This window comes from Lynx canadensis, chromosome C1, assembly GCF_007474595.2.
Source record: "Lynx canadensis isolate LIC74 chromosome C1, mLynCan4.pri.v2, whole genome shotgun sequence".
In the NCBI taxonomy this organism is placed as follows: domain Eukaryota; kingdom Metazoa; phylum Chordata; class Mammalia; order Carnivora; family Felidae; genus Lynx; species Lynx canadensis.
This window is the reverse complement of record NC_044310.1, coordinates 164,987,691-165,005,898: the sequence shown is the minus strand read 5'-3', so window position 1 is coordinate 165,005,898 and position 18,208 is coordinate 164,987,691. Positions and strand designations below refer to the sequence as shown.

At 40.8% G+C, this 18,208-nt stretch overlaps 1 long non-coding RNA gene across 1 annotated transcript in view; it reads left to right on the top strand.

Annotated features, from left to right (window-relative positions):
- Window positions 1-559, top strand: part of LOC115520758 — a 44,415-nt gene extending 43,856 nt beyond the window's left edge. Inside the window, exon 3 of the long non-coding RNA XR_004344022.1 lies at window positions 442-559. This is a non-coding gene — a long non-coding RNA (uncharacterized LOC115520758). The remainder of the gene's footprint in view (window positions 1-441) is intronic.
- The last annotated feature ends 17,649 nt before the right edge of the window (window positions 560-18,208 follow it).

The following is an 18,208-nucleotide window of genomic DNA, read 5'->3' as shown; positions in this document are numbered from 1 at the left end:
AACTGCCCCACAGTGTTGAAAGGACTTCCTTACCTTGTTGATTTACACACATACAAAAATCCTGGCATTTTATCTCTAAATCCCACAGGACTGAGAATGTGAGCATTTTCGGGAATATTTTAACTAAAGACACCAGTCTGGAAGTACCAGAAAGTTAACACAGTTGAATTTTACTTATGTAAGAAGTCAGTTTGAATCCAGGAAGTGGTTCCCCAGCAATGCCTGGAATGTTGTCATAAAAACCAATCAACAGATATCCAAGTCCTGTTTTGTATGTGGGAGGGACAGAGAAAGAGGGAAAAAAAACATATAATTATCACCCCCAAATGTCACTGATGTTTCTTACAGTTTTCTACAAATTAATACACAGAATCCATTTTCCTACAACTCCATCTTGGGACTTCCAGTTTACCTTTGTGTATTTCTAATTCTCCTCTCTAGATGGCAGCACAGATGAAAAAATGCCAGAAAAGCTTGGAGCCAACTGACATCCAGAGCAACAAGCAGCTATCAACTGCCTACCCTCAGCTCACCCTTCTTTTGTTTTTTTAAAGTGAAATCTAAGGTATGATGATTACACTTAATCTTTTTAAATAATCAGTGACATGGGGATGTAAAGAATTAATGACAAACTGATATCAGTGAATGAGGAACTGACCACTTAGCAACATCTCTCCCATATAGTTGTATTTTCTGTATCTCAGCAATAATGTCATCAGTGTTCCTATGTCATGCAGAATGTCATATAAGCATGGTCATTTGTGTCATGACCCTGGGCATCTGATACAGCCAAGCTCCAAGCCACCTGCTTTGCTGTGAGTACTGGATTCATTTAAGATATAAACAGTGCTATTTACTGACCCTTTTGTCAACCGATGCTTTGAATCTGCTGTAAAGTGATCACCATGTCACCAGATGCTGCACTGAAGCTTAAGAAGTTAGCAAGAAGGTAACACTTCATTAAATGCATGCAACTTATGGTTGAATTAATAATGGAAGAGAAAAGAAGTGGAACAGACCTTTATACTTTACATCAAAGCCCCACTAAGGTTTTTTGAAACATTATTCCTCATGGTGTTAAAAAAACAACATTCACATTCAACTGAGTAAATTTAAAGATCAAGTTAGCTTTATTCAACAATTCATGAATGGGCAGCATCCCATTTAAGCAAATAGGAGCTCTGAGGAGCTATACAAAATGGAAGGCTTTTGTAGGGGCAGGGATAAGGAAAAGGCAGATTACCTTATCTTTCTTTGGCGGGGTGGAAGGGGTCTATCAGGTGGATTACCTCACTACTGCTAACCAGGAAATTTCAGATTGATTGACTCAAGATTACATTCCTGGGAGAGGCTGAAACTGCAGTTAGGTTAGGTATTAAGTATTGGTTTGGTGATGTAGGCTTAGCACAAATGACTCCATTTTGGACCTGTTGTTTCTTTTTTTTAACAATGGGGTCTACCAGCAAGATGTTGATAACAAAAAAACATAACATAGGGAAGGTGCCCCTTCAACACATGGCATTTCAAGGGCTCAAGAGTACACTAAAGAACACTAAATTGTTCATGTGCAATGACCTGGATAGAAGCTAAAAGGTGACCCGTGCCTTTAAACAAACAACAACAGGGGCACCTGGGTGGCTCAGTCGGTTGAGCATCTGACTTTGGCCCAGGCCATGATCTCATGGTTCATGAGTTCAAGCCCCGTGTTGAGGTCTGTGCTAACAGCTCAGAGCCTGGAGCCTGCTTCAGATTCTGTGTCTCCCTCTCTCTTGGCCCTTCCCCAGCTCACACTCTGTCTCTCTCTCCCTCTCCCTCTCTCTCCCTCTCTCTCCCTCTCTCTCCCTCTCTCTCAAAAATAAATAAATAAATAAGCATTTTAAAAAATTTAAACAAACAACAACAAAAAACTCTCACCATGGAGAGTGAACATAACTATAGTACATAAACCAACCTGAGGCCAAGTAGATTGTCATTCACATCCAAGAAAAAAATCTATTTGCAGTGTATCAGTCCTTTTTAAATTCTTCCTCCTCCTCCTCTTCCTCCTCCTCCTCCTTCTTCTTCTCCTTCCCCTTCTCCTTCCCTTTCCCCTTCCTCTTCCCCTTCTCCTTCGTCTTTTTCTTCTTTCTTAATGAAAGCAAACATTCCAGAAAATTACTCTGAACACCACATCTTTCCTTGAAGGAATACCTTTTAATATTCCTCAGGTTATAATCAGTTATGATGAGTCTCCTGGTTCTCTAAGGTTACTGAATGCTTTTCCCTGGGCTGTAGGTTTAGAGACAAAACTGAGTCCTAAAATGACTAGATGGAGAGGTACTGATGTAATGCAGAACATGAGAGAGTGAAGGAAGTTAGCATATTGAGTATGACCCAGTCACTGGCCTGCATACATCTCAAGGGCCACACCATCCCACACCATCCAGAGCTGCAGGCCAACAGCCCTCAGCTCTGGGAATTTCCGTGTAGCCAAGACCCAGGTTACTCCTTCTGAGACCCAGGACTCTTGGAGGTGTCACATACCCAGCACAAAGATGAATCCTGAGAGTCCTGACCCATTAATTCCGTTGCATCTGTACAGCCGCCAAACCCGCCATTCCTGAGACCCTTGATATCCTTGATGTGTGCCCAAGAGGGAAGCCCTTTCAAGGAGTTATAACCTCTATGAAACATCATCTTCATACTTGATTCAGCTTCCAACTCCTCCTTTTCCTCCTAGACTTCTCTTCTGTGACCTCAGAAATCCCATTCATCATCAACAAAAACCCTGATACTCCTAACCTCTTCACTGGACATTCTTTAGCTTCCTAACCCTAACCTGGCTTTCCCTGCAAGCTCACTGCTTCCCCTGCAGCCCTTACAAGTGGAGGCTGCTGAGTTGGGTTCTTTCTGTCACACACTGTCATTTCCAGGGGTCTCAGTTCTCTGCCCTCTGAGACCCAGACCACATAGCTATCAGGTCACACTCTCTACCCCACCTGTCATCGACTGACTGCCTAGCCATGCCCTATGTTTGTTAGAGACGTTAGCAACGAACCCCAGTATCCCTTTTCATTCCAAATTCTGCTAACAGTCTAGCACATTTGGTATGTCCATGAGGCATAGTTGACCTCTTTCAATTCCTTGATTCCATCTCTGGTTTCCTGCCCTACTCTGTTTCAGTCACCCAATCCCATGACCACTCCAGACTTGGTCATCAAGAAACCATAGCACCTCTGAACCCATGACTTTCTATTCCTCTAGTTCTTCTCCTTTGGTTATTTTTACTCTATTGATTTTTTTTTTTGAAACTTACTAAGAACTCTGTTTTCTCTTTATCTGTCATCCATTTGCTGTCTCCTTTTCCTTCTCTATCCAGAAAATATTCCATGCTTTCTAATCTTAGCCCTATGGCCTCAGTCCATTACTCCATTATTCTTTTGTTTCATATTCCTGACAAAACTTGAATCTAGTTGTTTGCCTTGGCCATTCTTTTGCCTGGGCTGCTGGACACTGCTGGAGAAAACCACATGGTCACACAGATCGGGCTGCCCTAAATTCATGTTCAGCAACCTTAAGTGGGACTTCAGTACTGCCTGCAATCCTACCACATTCCCCTGACCTGCTTGCTCGTTCTTTCTGAGTCACCAGAGCAGCTATTTTGAGAATTCCTCTCTCTTTCCAAACCCCCATGCTTGCCTTCTTTACTATTCTCTGCAGGTGATTTTGTTTTCCACTTACCAAGGGGGTGAAATAGAAGTTATGAGATGGGAGCAGCCTCAGTGTACCATCTTGCATGTATCAACTTGCATCTTTGCCCACTTCACCTCTTTCCTCAACTTTGCCTCTTTATGAAAGATGTGCCCTCCCCCCTCTAGGGCCCATCTCTTGGCCCATGCTCTGGGTCCCATCTCCTTCTGATTTCTCAGTTATTCCTTCTCACTCTTTTCTATATATTCCTCTCTACTTCCTCTATACTTCCTCTCTACTGGTTCCTTCCTCCTCAGGTTAAAAAAGAAAAGCCACATTCTCCTCCATCTATAGCCTGCTCTCTCCTTGCCAGCTAAACTTCTTGGAAAAGTTATCTCCACTCACTGTTTCAACTTCCTCACTTTCCATTCACTCTCCCAATTTGCTTTCTCTAAGATAACCAGTGATCTCCCTGTAGCTAAACTCAAGGGACACTTGTCAGTTCTCTTTATTTGACCCTATGCAGCATTTGACATGTTCTTGTTCTTGGTGCTTTCTCTTTCCTGGGCATCTGTGACACCACCTACATGCTCCTGGATATCTCTTTAACCCAGACCTTTCCCTTGAGCTTCAAACCCAAAGAGCTACCTTTTAGTCAGCTCACCCTGTAGGTTCTACTGGCATCTTAAAGTGAATTCATTTTCTCTTCAAACATGTACCTCTTCCTGAATTTCCCCTATGAGTGGTGAGCACAGACTCACTGATGCAGCCAGAAACTTGTGTATCATCCCTGACTGGTGGAAAGAGGATGGACGGCCATGTATGATTGGCTGCATATTGTCATGAAGTCTAAGCTCTTCATCTAGTCTCATCTGGGTGGTCTGAATGCTGGCATGAGTTGTTAATGCCACTGTTGCCTACTCTGTGAGTACCAGAAGGGCCCAGTGTGCCCTCCAGGGTTTTTTTTGTTTGTTTGTTTTTTTGTTTTTTTTTTTTTTTGTGGGGGGGGGGGGGTTTTTTGTTTGTTTTATATATACAAGTGGTTTTCTTTTAAGTAGGCTTCACATCCAGTGCCCATTGCAGGGCTTGAACTCATGTCTGTGAGATCAAGACCTGAGCTGAGATCAAGAGTTGGACCCTTAACCGACTAAGCCACCCAGGTGGCCTCCCCTCTAGGTTTTTGACCCTGTTGGCTCTGGTGGATGGTGATGGGCTGGTGGGGTGTACATACAGGCCCCATGTAGCTTCATCTTGCAGAGGGGCAGCCACATTCCCCACAACCCCGGCAAGCAATCCAGAAACATCTCTTCCTTTTGCCCAGCATATCCCCTTCCATATCAGGTTACTTCTTCTCCACTCATAGCACAGATAAGAAAAATCAATTCATAATTATCCACTTGTATAAAGTGTTTAATCTCACTAACTCACATGTGTGAATTGCGTTAATCTCAAATAATAGAAGATTATTTAAAGCTCTCTCAAGTTCAGTTTAATCTCGGAGTTTAAGAGGAGAGTCCTTTGTATTTCATTTTTATTATGTAGAGTCTGGGTCTCTCTCAGCATCAGATTATCTCCACAAGAATTAATTTACTAATAAGAGTCTGGTGGTGGTAGTGGTGGTGGTGGTGTGTGTGTTTGTGTGAGTGTTGGTTTTGTATCAGGGTACAGGTTGGCAGCCCAGCACCCAAGAAGATGAGCAGAGAGAGCACATTCCATTAATACTTCACATATCATCCTATCACGTGTCCTTTCAAAATCATAAATCTGATCAGGTCATTCACTTGCTAAAAGCCTGTCTGTACCTTCCCATTGCCTTAAGGATAAAATCTCAACTTTTAAACTTGACTTACAAGCTAAGATCTGTTCCCAGCTTACCTCTCCCAATTCATTTCCCACAATTTTCCCTCTTCTTTCAGTTCCCTGGGCTCACCATGGTCTCTTTTGCCTCTGGACTTTCTCACATTTCTATAAGTTTTTCTCCAACTTTTCTCTATGCCTGGTTAATTCCTACGCATTCCTCTGCTTAAATGCCAGCTCCTCAGAAGTCCTCCTTGACCTTCCTCCCACCCCTGACTTTGATGTGTCACTTCTGTGTACTCCCACAACTTTGTCAGGTCTTAGCACTTATCATATTTTAATTTTTTTTTTTTAACGTTTCTGCTCTCTGACTAGACTATAAATGCTTTCAGGGAAAGATTGTTTCTATCTTGATCACTGTACACCCTCCAACCCCTAACATGTGTCTGATACATGGTAGGTGCTCATTAAATATTTGTTAAATAACAACCGAATGAATGAATGAATGAATGAAGAATAAATTGAACTTGCAACCCAGATAACAGCTGGCTTCATGTGTACTGTTTTTCACCTTAAAGCAGGACTCGGTACTTCATTGTGTTTCTCTAAACATAAGCCAACCCCACAAAGCAGAGGTGAGCGATGTAGATTTATGTAGATTTGACTGAAGATTTTATAAAGAGACAGAGTGGGTTTAAATGGCAGGCATTTCTAGTGTCCCCTCAATGTCTCTCTTTGATTTCCACATGTTGGGTCTTCCTCCCTTTTGACTCTCCCTTCCTCCCTGCTCCATCACCCCCAACTCAGCCTCTACTTCCTTCTCTAAGGAAATATCCCTCTGGGGAGATTTTACAGGATGGATTGAAGAGAGATGAGGTTAGTATCAGTATACCATTTAGGAGACAATTGAGGGAGGCCAGGAAGAATTGATGAAGGCCTGAATTAAGAAAATGACAAAATGAGGAGGGGATTATGGGTTTAGGAAATGTTTAGGAGGGAAGCTCAACAGAATGTGGTTACTAATTTGATTGAGGTAGAAAATAAAGAGAGGAATATAGAGTGCATTCCAGATTTTGGTGAATGCAAAAGAAGGGAAGGAAGAAAGGAAGGAAAGGAAGAAGGAAGGAAAGAAGGAAGGAGAAAAAAGGGAGGGAGGAAGGGAGGAAAGGAGGAAGGCAGAAAGAGAGGAAGGGAGTAGGGAGGGGAAGAGAAACAGAAAGAGGAGGCTTATGTTGTAGAATCTTAATTTCTTCCATTAAGCAAGATGGGAGAGTGATATGCAAGAGGTAGGATTGGCACTTGAGGGAAGTAGGAAAGATTTAGAAAAGGAGCAATGGAGAATGTGGTAGAAAGGCACACACCTTGATTAAAAATTCAAAGAATCGCTGTTAGTTATAAGGGCTGAGCTGGGAGCAGTCACCTGATATAGCTTGGATCAGATTTCTAAATTTTCTCCAGTAATATCTTCTGCTTGGGAGCAAATACAGAAAATATATGGTGGATTTCATCCAGGGTAGGGATTAGGAAGACAGGAATGAATGAAGGGCCAAAGGGATGAGGGTCACTGCAGAAATCATCAAAGCTAATATCGGGCTGAGAGGAAGACAAGGGCTGATGGGTTCTTGGCACTATGAGAACAGTAATGGGTGAGAGAGCAAAAGTCACAACATGGAGAAGGACAAACAGAGAGTTCAGTGGCCCTTACAAAAATAACATCAGAATCTTCCAGACATTTTCTCCATAAAATGAAAAGTGAGCGCCTCTTTGAATCATTAACTAAACTGGCATTCAAATCTGGGCAGACTCTCCCAGGTTGGGTTGTTCTGTTTTGCCAAGAATTGATAAGCTTCTGTGAACCCTCCAGGGTGAGTGAGGCATGATCCATCTTCCCTGTCTGGACAAGCTTGATCTGGCCTCCTTCCTCCTGCTGAAGCAGGCCTGAGGTATGCGCCAGGATTCCGTGTCTTAGACTAATTATCACATTCCACAATGTGGAACTCCTGCTGATACTGCCTTTCAGCTTCTAGAGGGCCCTGCTCTGACCCTTCCTGGCTGAGCCCCCCACCACAGAGCAAGGAGGCTAGGACCAAGGGGACGTACCCACTCAGAACTCGTGTTGATCACTACTAGACCGCAGTCTGGATAACTTGGACCACCTTAGAATTCCTTGCCTCAATGCCCCAAGTCCACTTGCAAGGCTTGCCTACTCTTCTCCAGTCTTATCCTTCCCAGGGATACCACTAGTGTATGCACTCCCCAGCCTGAAGGCGGCCAAGCAGAGCCTCAGGGATATGCACAGAGTGTGGATATGTGGGCCGGGGCACGCACACATGCCTGGCAGGTCTTTCTCAGTCAGAGCTGGGGATGGGAAGAAAAGGGGAGCAGCTTCAGCTCTTCCCATGCCCTCATGTCCTGGTGCAGAATTCCGAAGTGTCCAAGAATTACATATTCACACTTGGCCTTTAGGTCATTAGGGAGACAAAGTTATCAAGTTAGGAAAACAGGACATAAATTATTTATAACTTTTATGTAGTTAGACATATGGAATATGGACCTCCATTTGTACTCTTGCCCTTGGTCCCACAAATTTTAGAGGCGGTCCTGGCTCCTGCAATATATTACATACCTGTTGTGAAGTGTAGCTCTTCAAAATTATTATTCTAGGTTTATTTGACATGATAGGTCCAAAATGTATCCCAGATAGTAAAAAATAGAAATCCATTAAAAATCCTGTCTGGATTTCTAAAAAGTTTTGGTACCCTAAGCACTTTTCCCAATTTTTGATATCATGTGAAGTCATTTGATAGAGTATCTTTCCCTGATTTACTAATGTCCATATTTAGGGTAAATTTTGTAAAAAGAATCAGTGAACGTTTTTAGTATATTTACAGGTATGTGCAGTCATCACCACAGTCAATTTTAGGACATTCTCTTGACACCCAAAAGAAAACAAGTACCCATTAGGAGTAACTCCTAGTTTAAGACCCTCTGCCCCAGCCTTAGCCAACCACTAATCTATTTCCTGTCTCTTTAGAGTTGCAAGTTCTGGACATTACGTATAAATGGAATTATATAATATGTGGTTCTTTATGACTAGCTTCTTTCACTTAGCATGATGTTTTCAAGGTGCACCCATGCTTCAGCATGTATCGACACTTCCTTTTTATTGCCAAATAATATTCCATTGTATGGATATAACACATTTAATTTTTCCATTTATCAGCTGATGGAATTTGGGCCGTTTCCACTCTTTAGATGTTATGAATAATGCTACTGTGAACATTTGTAGGCCAGTTTCATACGGACATATGTTTTCATTTATGTTGGGTTATATACCTAAAAAGGGAATTGCTGGATCATATGGCAACTCAGTGTTTTAGCCTTTTGAGAAACTGCCAGATTGTTTTCCTAAGTGGCTGCATCATTTTACATTCCCTCTAGCAATGTATGAAGGTTCCAAATTCTGTACTTCCTCATCAACACTTGTTATTAGCTGTCTTTTTTATTCTGGCCATTTTAGTGGGTATGAAGTGGTATCTCACTGTGATTTTTACTGCCATTTTCCTGAAGGTTAATGATATTGTGCATCTCTTCATATGCTTATTGACCATTTATATATCTTCTTTGGACAAATTTCTATTCAGATCTTTTGCCCATTTTTTAAATGTTTATTTATTTACTTATTTTGAGAGGGCGAGAGCAGGGGAGGAGCAAAGAGAGAGGGAGAGATAGAATCCCAAGCAGGTTCTGCACTGTCAGCATAGAGCCCAACACGGGGCTCAAACTCACAAACCATAAGATAATGACCTGAGCTGAAATCAAGAGTCAGATGCTTAACATACTGAGCCACCCAGGTGCCCCATCTTTTGCCCATTTTAAATTGGTTTGTCTTAGGGGCGCCTGGGTGGCGCAGTCGGTTGAGCGTCCGACTTCAGCCAGGTCACGATCTCGCGGTCCGTGAGTTCGAGCCCCGCGTCGGGCTCTGGGCTGATGGCTCAGAGCCTGGAGCCTGTTTCCGATTCTGTGTCTCCCTCTCTCTCTGCCCCTCCCCCGTTCATGCTCTGTCTCTCTCTGTCCCAAAAATAAATAAACGTTGAAAAAAATAAAATAAAATAAAATAAAATAAATTGGTTTGTCTTCTTATTATTGAATTGTAAAAATTTTTAGTGTATTCTAGATACAAACCTCATGTCAGATACATGATTTACAAATATTTTCTCCCATTCTGTAAATTTCTTGTTGGTGTCCCTTGAAACACAGTTTTTTAATTTTGATAAAGTCAAATTTATCTATGCTTTCTTTTGTTGCTTGTGCTTTTGGTGTCAGATCTAACCAACTATTGACTAATCTAAAGTCGCAAAGATTTATACCTATGCTTTCTGCTAAAGTTTTAGAGTTTTAGATCTTACATTTTGATCTTTGCTCCATTTTGTGTTAATTTTCATATTTGAGAGGAGGTAAAGGTTCAACTTTCTTTTTTGCATATAATATTCAGTTATCCCAAACTATTTGTTGAAAAGACTGTTCTTTCCCCATTGGATTATCTTGGAACCCTTGACAAAAATCAATTGACCCTAAGTATGAGGATGTATGAGTTTTTAAAATACCCCTTTTCTGAGATCTATAATTTCTTTTCTAAAGAGATATGCAATAGGTCATATCTCAGATTTCTATGACTCTTTTACATCAGAAGGTTTGCACTAAAAACTACTTGGGAGGTACCTGGCTGGCTCAGTTGGTGGAGCATGTGACTCTGGATCTTGACGTTCTGGGTTCAAGCCCCATGTTGGGTGTAGAGATTACTTAAAAATAAAATCTCTTTAAAAAGAAAGAAAGAAACTACTTTAACAATTGTTTTTGCTCCCCTAGAGCTATTTAGAAAAGTCTACTTGCAGCTAAAACATTCTTTTTCTTTAGAGGCATTTTACCCAGACAGGAAACAGAGATCTTTTAAACCTGGAAACTGAGGACACACTAAGGATCTTATTTTCTCCTTTTTGTCCTTGTTTTTCTCTTATCCAGAAGAGTAATATTAACCATTTACAAAATTCATGGAGATTGATCATCTCTCTAGTGTTTGGGGCCAGAATATATTTCTTGGCTCAAAGATCTCTTCCCCACACTTTTTTTTTAATGTTTGTTTGTGTGTGTGTGTGTGTGTGTGTGTGTGTGTGAGAGAGAGAGAGAGAGAGAGAGAGAGCGAGCAGGGTAGGGGCAGAGACAGAGAGAGGGAGACACAGAACTCGAAGTAGGTTCCAGGCTCCATGCTGTCAGCACAGAGCCCAATGTGGGGCTTGAACTCATGACCTGAGCCAAAGTCAGATGCTCAACCAACTGAGCCACCCAGGCGTCCCTTTCCCACACTTTCACATGTTGGAAGAAATTAAACATGGGCCTGTACTCTCCTACATGGGGAACTAGGGTTGTTTCCTCAAATGAGACAGGGTTTGGGATGAGAACATTTTTGGATTGAGATGGTTTTCTTAAACCTAGTTAGCTTCAATTCTAGGTTTATGTTATTGTTTACTGTATTTTGTTCCCATTTATACTGATGAATAATAGATTGAATTGTTTTCTATCATTTATATCATAAATACTTCCTCTAGGTTTGAGTACTGTGAAGTTCTCCTTTAAACTTGCTTAGGGATTAAACTTGGCGATGATTTAAGGTAATTAATTCATATGTCAGTTGTTAGCAAGGTCCAGTAATTAAAGTCTACTTCAGAGTAAGTTATTAACTCTCCAATAAAAAAAAAAAGTACTTTATCAACTTATCAGTTTTAGCTATTTATTCTAGTTGACAGATGAGATAGGGAAGTTATTGACTGTACATAATCACCTTGTACTTTTACCACTTAACAGTGGGGTCAAATGGAAGTCTAGGTTGTTCAAGGTCCTTGTTTAAATCTAGAATAAACCAGTTCAGGTTGATGGGGGTGGAAGAGGGTGCCCTTGGATCTTGTTTCCTTTGCAATACTGTCTCCTTAAATTTTGCAAAGTCCATTTTTGCTCTGTTCAATTCCTCAAACTTCTAAAATAAAAACAGCCTAGACCAAGGATTTCATATCGAGATGTGAGATATTAAGTTTCCTTACTGTTAACATTTTTTTTTACAGTTTTAACTATAATCTCCATGCTGTGCATTGTATCCCCATGACTAATTTATTTTACAACTGGAAGTTTGTACCTTTTGACTCCTTTTTATAATACTTTTTTAAATCCTCATATAAGCTTTTTAAAAACTATTAAATGCTATATGTCAATTATATCTTAATTTTTCAACAGGTAAATTTTTTTTAAAAAAGTTAACCCTTTAGATGCTCTCCTTATGAACAACACAGAGGAAAAACTCTAGTTCAGTGTAAATGCCTAAGACACAACAGGAACAGGCTTTTTATTTGCAGACATAAACTAGTCACGAGTTTCCCTCTCACAATAGCAAGTTTCCTTTTATTCTGCTTTGTTTCTTGCCTGACATCTGGTTGTAGTCACACAATTTGAGGGTGCCCCATATGTGCCCTTTGCTCTCCCCTGGTTGGCTTGTGATGAACAACTACCGAGGTCATTCCAGGTCTGACTACTACTCTTTCATGTAGTCGGCATAACTGTAGTAGTGGTTCCTAAGCCTAGCTGATCATCAGAATTTCCTGGGGTGGTTTTTAAAGAGTCTTCAGGCTTCGCCGCAAAGGTACTGAATCTGGAACTTTAGGGTAGAGCCGGTGAATCTGTATGTTTCAAACCTTACCAAGGTGATACTGATATTCAACCAAGTTTGGGATACGGTCCAGGATTCTCTCCAGGAGGTTGGAGGTCCCATGGGTTTGGCCTCTGAGAGGTAGCCATCTACTTCCCAGAAGATTCTAAAATGATCAGGGATGCCTATCCAGAAGATTCTAAAATGATCAGGGATGCCTACTTAATGACTATCTCCTACCTTGGCAAAGAGTCCTGTGTTCCTTCTCTGTCCACTCTCACTTCCCTCAGACTGTCCTTGTGACTTATTTGCTCCTTCAAGCTGCCTGGTAGTGGCATTAGTGGAAATAAGATAATAAACTTTGGTCCTGATAAATCTGCCATGGACTTTTGGCCTAGCCTCTTGTGAACACCATTTGCCTCATCTGTGAAATGAAGATAATATCATCTTCTTAAGGATGTTATGAAGACCAAAAGAATATATTTACATACCACCTAGAACATAGTGCACCTTGCGTTATGCATTATTATTTGTTTGGTTTTACTTGTCCCCCTCTATGAATATGGTGGCTTAATGAAGCTTGCTCATTAGTTTTCCCTGATTGTAGCCCCCTAGATTGCTCTAAGCAGTATTTCTCAAAGTAAGGGACACAGACTAGCTGCATCTGAATAGGAGGGAGAGAGGACAGAAAGTTACTCTTATGCAACTCTAACTTTCTGCACTTTATTTATTCATTTATTTTTGAGGGGAGGGGCAGAGGGAAGAGGAGAGAGAATCCCAAGCAGGCTCTGTGCTGACAATGGGGGACTTGACGACGTGGGGCTCCATTTCATGACTGCAACCTGAGCCAAAATTGAGAGTTGGATGCTAACTTTCAGCTCTTTAAAATTTTTTATTGCAGTATAACACACACTTAGAAAATTATTATTTTTTTCAAAATTTTTTTTTAATGTTTATTTATTTCTGAGACATAGACAGAGGATGAGCAGGGGAGGGGCAGAGAGAAAAAGGGAGACACAGAATCCAAAGCAGGCTCCAGGCTCTGAGCTGTCAGCACAGAGCCCGACGTGGGGCTCGAACTCACAAACCGTGAGACCATGACCTGAACCGAAGTCGGTCGCTCAACCGACTGAGCCGCCCAGATGCCCCTAGAAAATTATTTTTTTTTTTTCTTTTTTTTTTTTTTTTTTTTTTTTTTTTTAAATTTTTTTTTTTCAACGTTTATTTATTTTTGGGACAGAGAGAGACAGAGCATGAACAGGGGAGGGGCAGAGAGAGAGGGAGACACAGAATCAGAAACAGGCTCCAGGCTCTGAGCCATCAGCCCAGAGCCTGACGCGGGGCTCGAACTCACGGACCGCGAGATCGTGACCTGGCTGAAGTCGGACGCTTAACCGACTGCGCCACCCAGGCGCCCCTAGAAAATTATTTTTATTACAAGTGAACAGCTCAGCAACTTTTCATAAGCTGAACACACCCATGTAACCAGCACCCAGATCAAGAAACAGAACGTCACCAGCACCCCAGAAACCCTCCTCCACACATTAACTTTCAGAACCACTGTTAGAAAAGCCCAGCAATGCAGCCCTCTTTACCACAGTCCCACCTTTCTCTCGTGGACCCAATCTGCATGCTGTGTGAGCCCTTCCCAATCTGAGAGGCTGGGCCTGTGGCCTCACATGCCCCCTTACTAGTAATGTGACTTTCTTTGTAAGAAGGGTCACAAAGGGTGTTTCCATCATTTATATTCCTAGCATACACCCTAAACTGTTTAAAGTAAATGAATTCAGATCCTGGCCAACAAGGAGTGGAGATCAGTCATTGCCTGAAAGCATCAGCTTATTACAACACTCCAGCATTTTCTCACGGAAGGGTGAATGAGGTGGATTCTAGCGTAATTACCTTTGTGTAATTGAAAACTAAATCACTGATGACTGCATAGTTTAAATATCCATTTAAATACTTTCATTTTATTGCACTTATTTTTTGCAGGACATGCTACCACCAAATAGGCTATTAATTTTTCTAGGGAATTAAAATCTGAATGGGTACATTAAAAACAAGCACAGCTCAAATAGATGCCTCTTTTTCCAGAGATCATTAGTTTTTCTTTTTATTTAATCCAGCTTTTCAAATAATGTATTGGACCAGGACCTGTAATAATACAGGTCTTGCCCAAAAGAGATCACATTTTGTATGTAATATGATTTAGGCAAGATTTTAAATAGCAGGACAAAAATCTGGGGCGTCTTTGCCTATACAGTATCTTCTCAAATACTCACATGCACACAAATTACATGGGGGTCTTATTAAAATGCAGATTCTTATTTGGTGGGGCTTGAGGCCTGAGATTCTGCATTTCTAACAAGCTCCCAGATGGTGCTGATGCTGCTGGTCTGAGGACTACACTCTGAGTCACAAGAGTATTCAGAATAAGCACTGACTAGAAGCCTGAATACATATCTGAGCTTCAGTTTCCTAGTATATACAGACTATTTCTAAGGTCCCTTCTAAATGTATGAATCCACAATTAAATAATCCGTCTTTGCCTGTTAGCTAATTTTTCTTTAGGCTCCTGATTCTCATTGTTTATAAGTGGTTATGTTGGATATTGTTCTGTATTGGAAAGCCAGAAAAACACTCTTGCTTAAGGTTGACAGGTTTTATTTTTTAACCTTCTACAAGTCTATATCAATCCATGGAAAATTTTGGCTAGCAGTAACTTACTATCAGACCAGAACCTAAACTTGAGTCAGCAGTGTAAGACTTTGGTCCGATAAGCAAGAATGAACCTGAGAGTATAACCAAAAGAAAGGGACAGCTAGTTCCAGTTCCAGGTGATGACATAAGAAGATCCTGAACCCACCTCTTCCCAGGGACACACCAAATCTACAGCTGTATATGGAAAAATTGGCAGAGCAATCCCTTCACGTCAGGCAAACAAGAGGAAACCACATCAAAGGGGGTTAGGAAAGGCTGAAACACAATCTTGCCATAAACCCCATCCCTGCTATAGCAACCCACAACTGGGAGTGAACTAAAACCCAGAGCTTCTCCCTGAGGAGCAAAGAGTTCAAACCCCACAAGAGGCACTCCGACCTTTTAGACGGCACCTGAGAGATGAGCGTCCAAAACACCTGGCTTTGAAGACCACTGGGGTTCATGCCCAGGAGGCGCATGGATCTGTGGTAAACTAAGAAACATCTATTAAAGGGCCTACATGCAGGCTTCCCTGCCCAGGGCCCATGGCAGAAACAGCCCGTTAAAAAGGGCCCAGACTTTATGTGAAAGAGACTTATTTCCTAATTTTAAAGCACTGGTCTAAGGGACAGGGGCCTTCTGGGTAACTCGCCATGGTTGGAGGCAAGTGCCATCTTGCACACTCTCCCTCTACCTTGCTAAAACTAGTGGTGCCATCTTTTTTTTTTCTTTACTTTTTTTTTCTATTTCTTTTTTATTTTCTTTGTTTGCCCTTTTTTTGGCAGGTGCCATCTTTGCATTTTCCATCTGCCCTGCTCCAACCAGTGAGCACCACTTGGCACTCTCCCTCGGCCATTCTCCAGAGTGCCAGTATCTCCCAGCAGGGAGATACTACACACATCTGATGCCCCAGTTTTTATATCCAGTGACCTGGTTTTTGCAGCTACCACCCAGGGGACACCCTTTGATTGTCTGGATCTAGATGCCAGGGGGGCTTACATTCCTGGGTCTCACAAGGAAAATTAGAGGTCAATATCCCTGATGGACATAAATGCAAAAATCTTCATGAAAATATTAACAAATTAAATTCAACGATACCTTAAAAGGATCATACACCATGATCAAGTGGGATTTATTCCAGGATACAAGGATGGTTTAACATCCCAAAATCAATCAGCAAGATACATTACATTTAAAAAATGAAGGAGAAGAAATAGACACTTTTTGTTTTATTTTTTTGAACGTTTATTCATTTTTTGAGAGAGAGACAGAGAATAAGTGGGGGACGGGCAGAGAGAGAGGGAGACACAGAATCTGAAGCAAGCTGCTGGCTCTGAGATGTTGGCACAGAATCCAACATGGGGCTCGAACAGTGAGGTCATGATCTGAGCCTAAGTCAGATGCTTAACTGACTGAGCCACCCAGGTGCCCAAGAAGAAATAGACTCTTAATTATAGAGAACCAGAGGGGAGGTGGGTGGGGGGATGTGTTAAATAGGTGATGAGGATTAAAGAGCATGTTTGCGATGAACACCAGATGTTATATGGAAGTTTTGAATTACTGTATTATAACCTGAAACTAATATTACACTGTGTGTTAACTAACTGGAATTTAAATAAAACCTTTTTTTAAAATGAAGGGAAAAATCATATGATCATGTCAATATATGCAGAAAAGCATTTGGCAAAATTCAGCATCCATTTGTGATAAAAATTCTAAAAAAAATCTCAGTAAAGTGAGTATAAAGGAATATCCCTCAACATGATAAGCGTCATACATGGCAAGCCCACAGCTAACATCATATTCACCAGTGAAAAGAGGAAAGTTTTTTTTCTAAGATCAGGAACAATACAAGAATGCCCATTCTCACCACTTTCATTCAACACAGTACTGGAAATCCTCACCAGAGTAATTAGTCAAGAATAAGAAAGGACATCCACGTTGGAAAGGAAGAGTAAAACCATCACGATTTGCAGATGACATGATACTATATATAGAAAACCCTAAGATGCCACCAAAAAACCTGTTAGAGCTAATAAATGAAGTCATTGAAGTTTCAGGATACAATATCAGTATCCAGAAATTTGTTGCATTTATGTACGCTAATAACAAAGTAACAGAAAGAGAAATTTAAAAAACAATCCCATTTACAATTGCATCAAAAAGAGGAAAACAATTAGTGATAAATTTAACCAAGGAGGTGAAGGACCTGTACACTGAAAACTGTAAGACACTGATGAAAGAAATTTAACAAGACACAAATAAATAGATATGCTATGCCTATGGATGAGAAGATTAATATTGTTAAAATGTCCATATTACCCAAAGCAATCTACAGATTCAGTGCAATCCCTATCAAAATTCCAATGGCATTTTTCACAGAAATAGAACAAACAATTCTCCAATTTGTGTGGAAACACGAAAGACCCTGAATAGCCAAAGCAATCTTGAGATAGAAGAACACAGAGATGGGGGGTATGAGAAGGGAAATAGGTGAAGGGAATCAAAAGGTACAGATTTCCAGCTATAAAATAAGTAAATCAGGGGGATATAATGTACAGCATTATCTATAGTTAATATTTTATTGCATATTTGAAATTTGCTAAGAGAGTAAATCTTGAAAATTCTCATTACAAGAAAAAAAATCTGTAACTGTGTATGGTGACAGATAACTAGAATTATTGTGGTGACACTTTCACAATATATACAACTAGTAAATCATTATACTGTATGCCTAAAACTAATATAGTGTATATAAATTATACTTCAATTTTTAAAAAAGAAAGAAAAAGAAAACGACAGCTCATTCTACCAGAATAGGCAGTCCTTATATGAATACTTAATTCAAATAGCCACCACTGGAAAGAGCTGCAGAATGTACAAAGAAAAGTTCAAAGAACTGGCATTATTTAGCTTGTGGAAAGGGGACAAAGGATACCTTAAGAATCATTTTCGAATGGCAGCATAAAGCAGCATATCAAGGCATCAGAATGGATTTAGGTTAGCTCTAAAGCAGATCTTATGGGGTGCCTGGGTGGCTCAGTCAGTTAAGCGTCTGACTTCGGCTCAGGTAATGATCACATGATTCATGAATTTGAGCCCCACACTGGGCTCTCTGCTCTCAGCACAGAGCCTGCTTCGGATCCTCTGTCCCCCCCTTTCTTACCCCTCCCCCATTCACGCTCTTTCTCTTTCTCAAAAATAAACACTTAAAAAAATAAAGCAGATCCTATGATAATGATGATCCTAGGTGATAGGATTGCCAAGGAAATTTCGTTTTTCAAACATCTTTAAAACCAACCTGGACCCTACATTGCCTATCAGCTGTGTTATGAGTTCATGTATCAA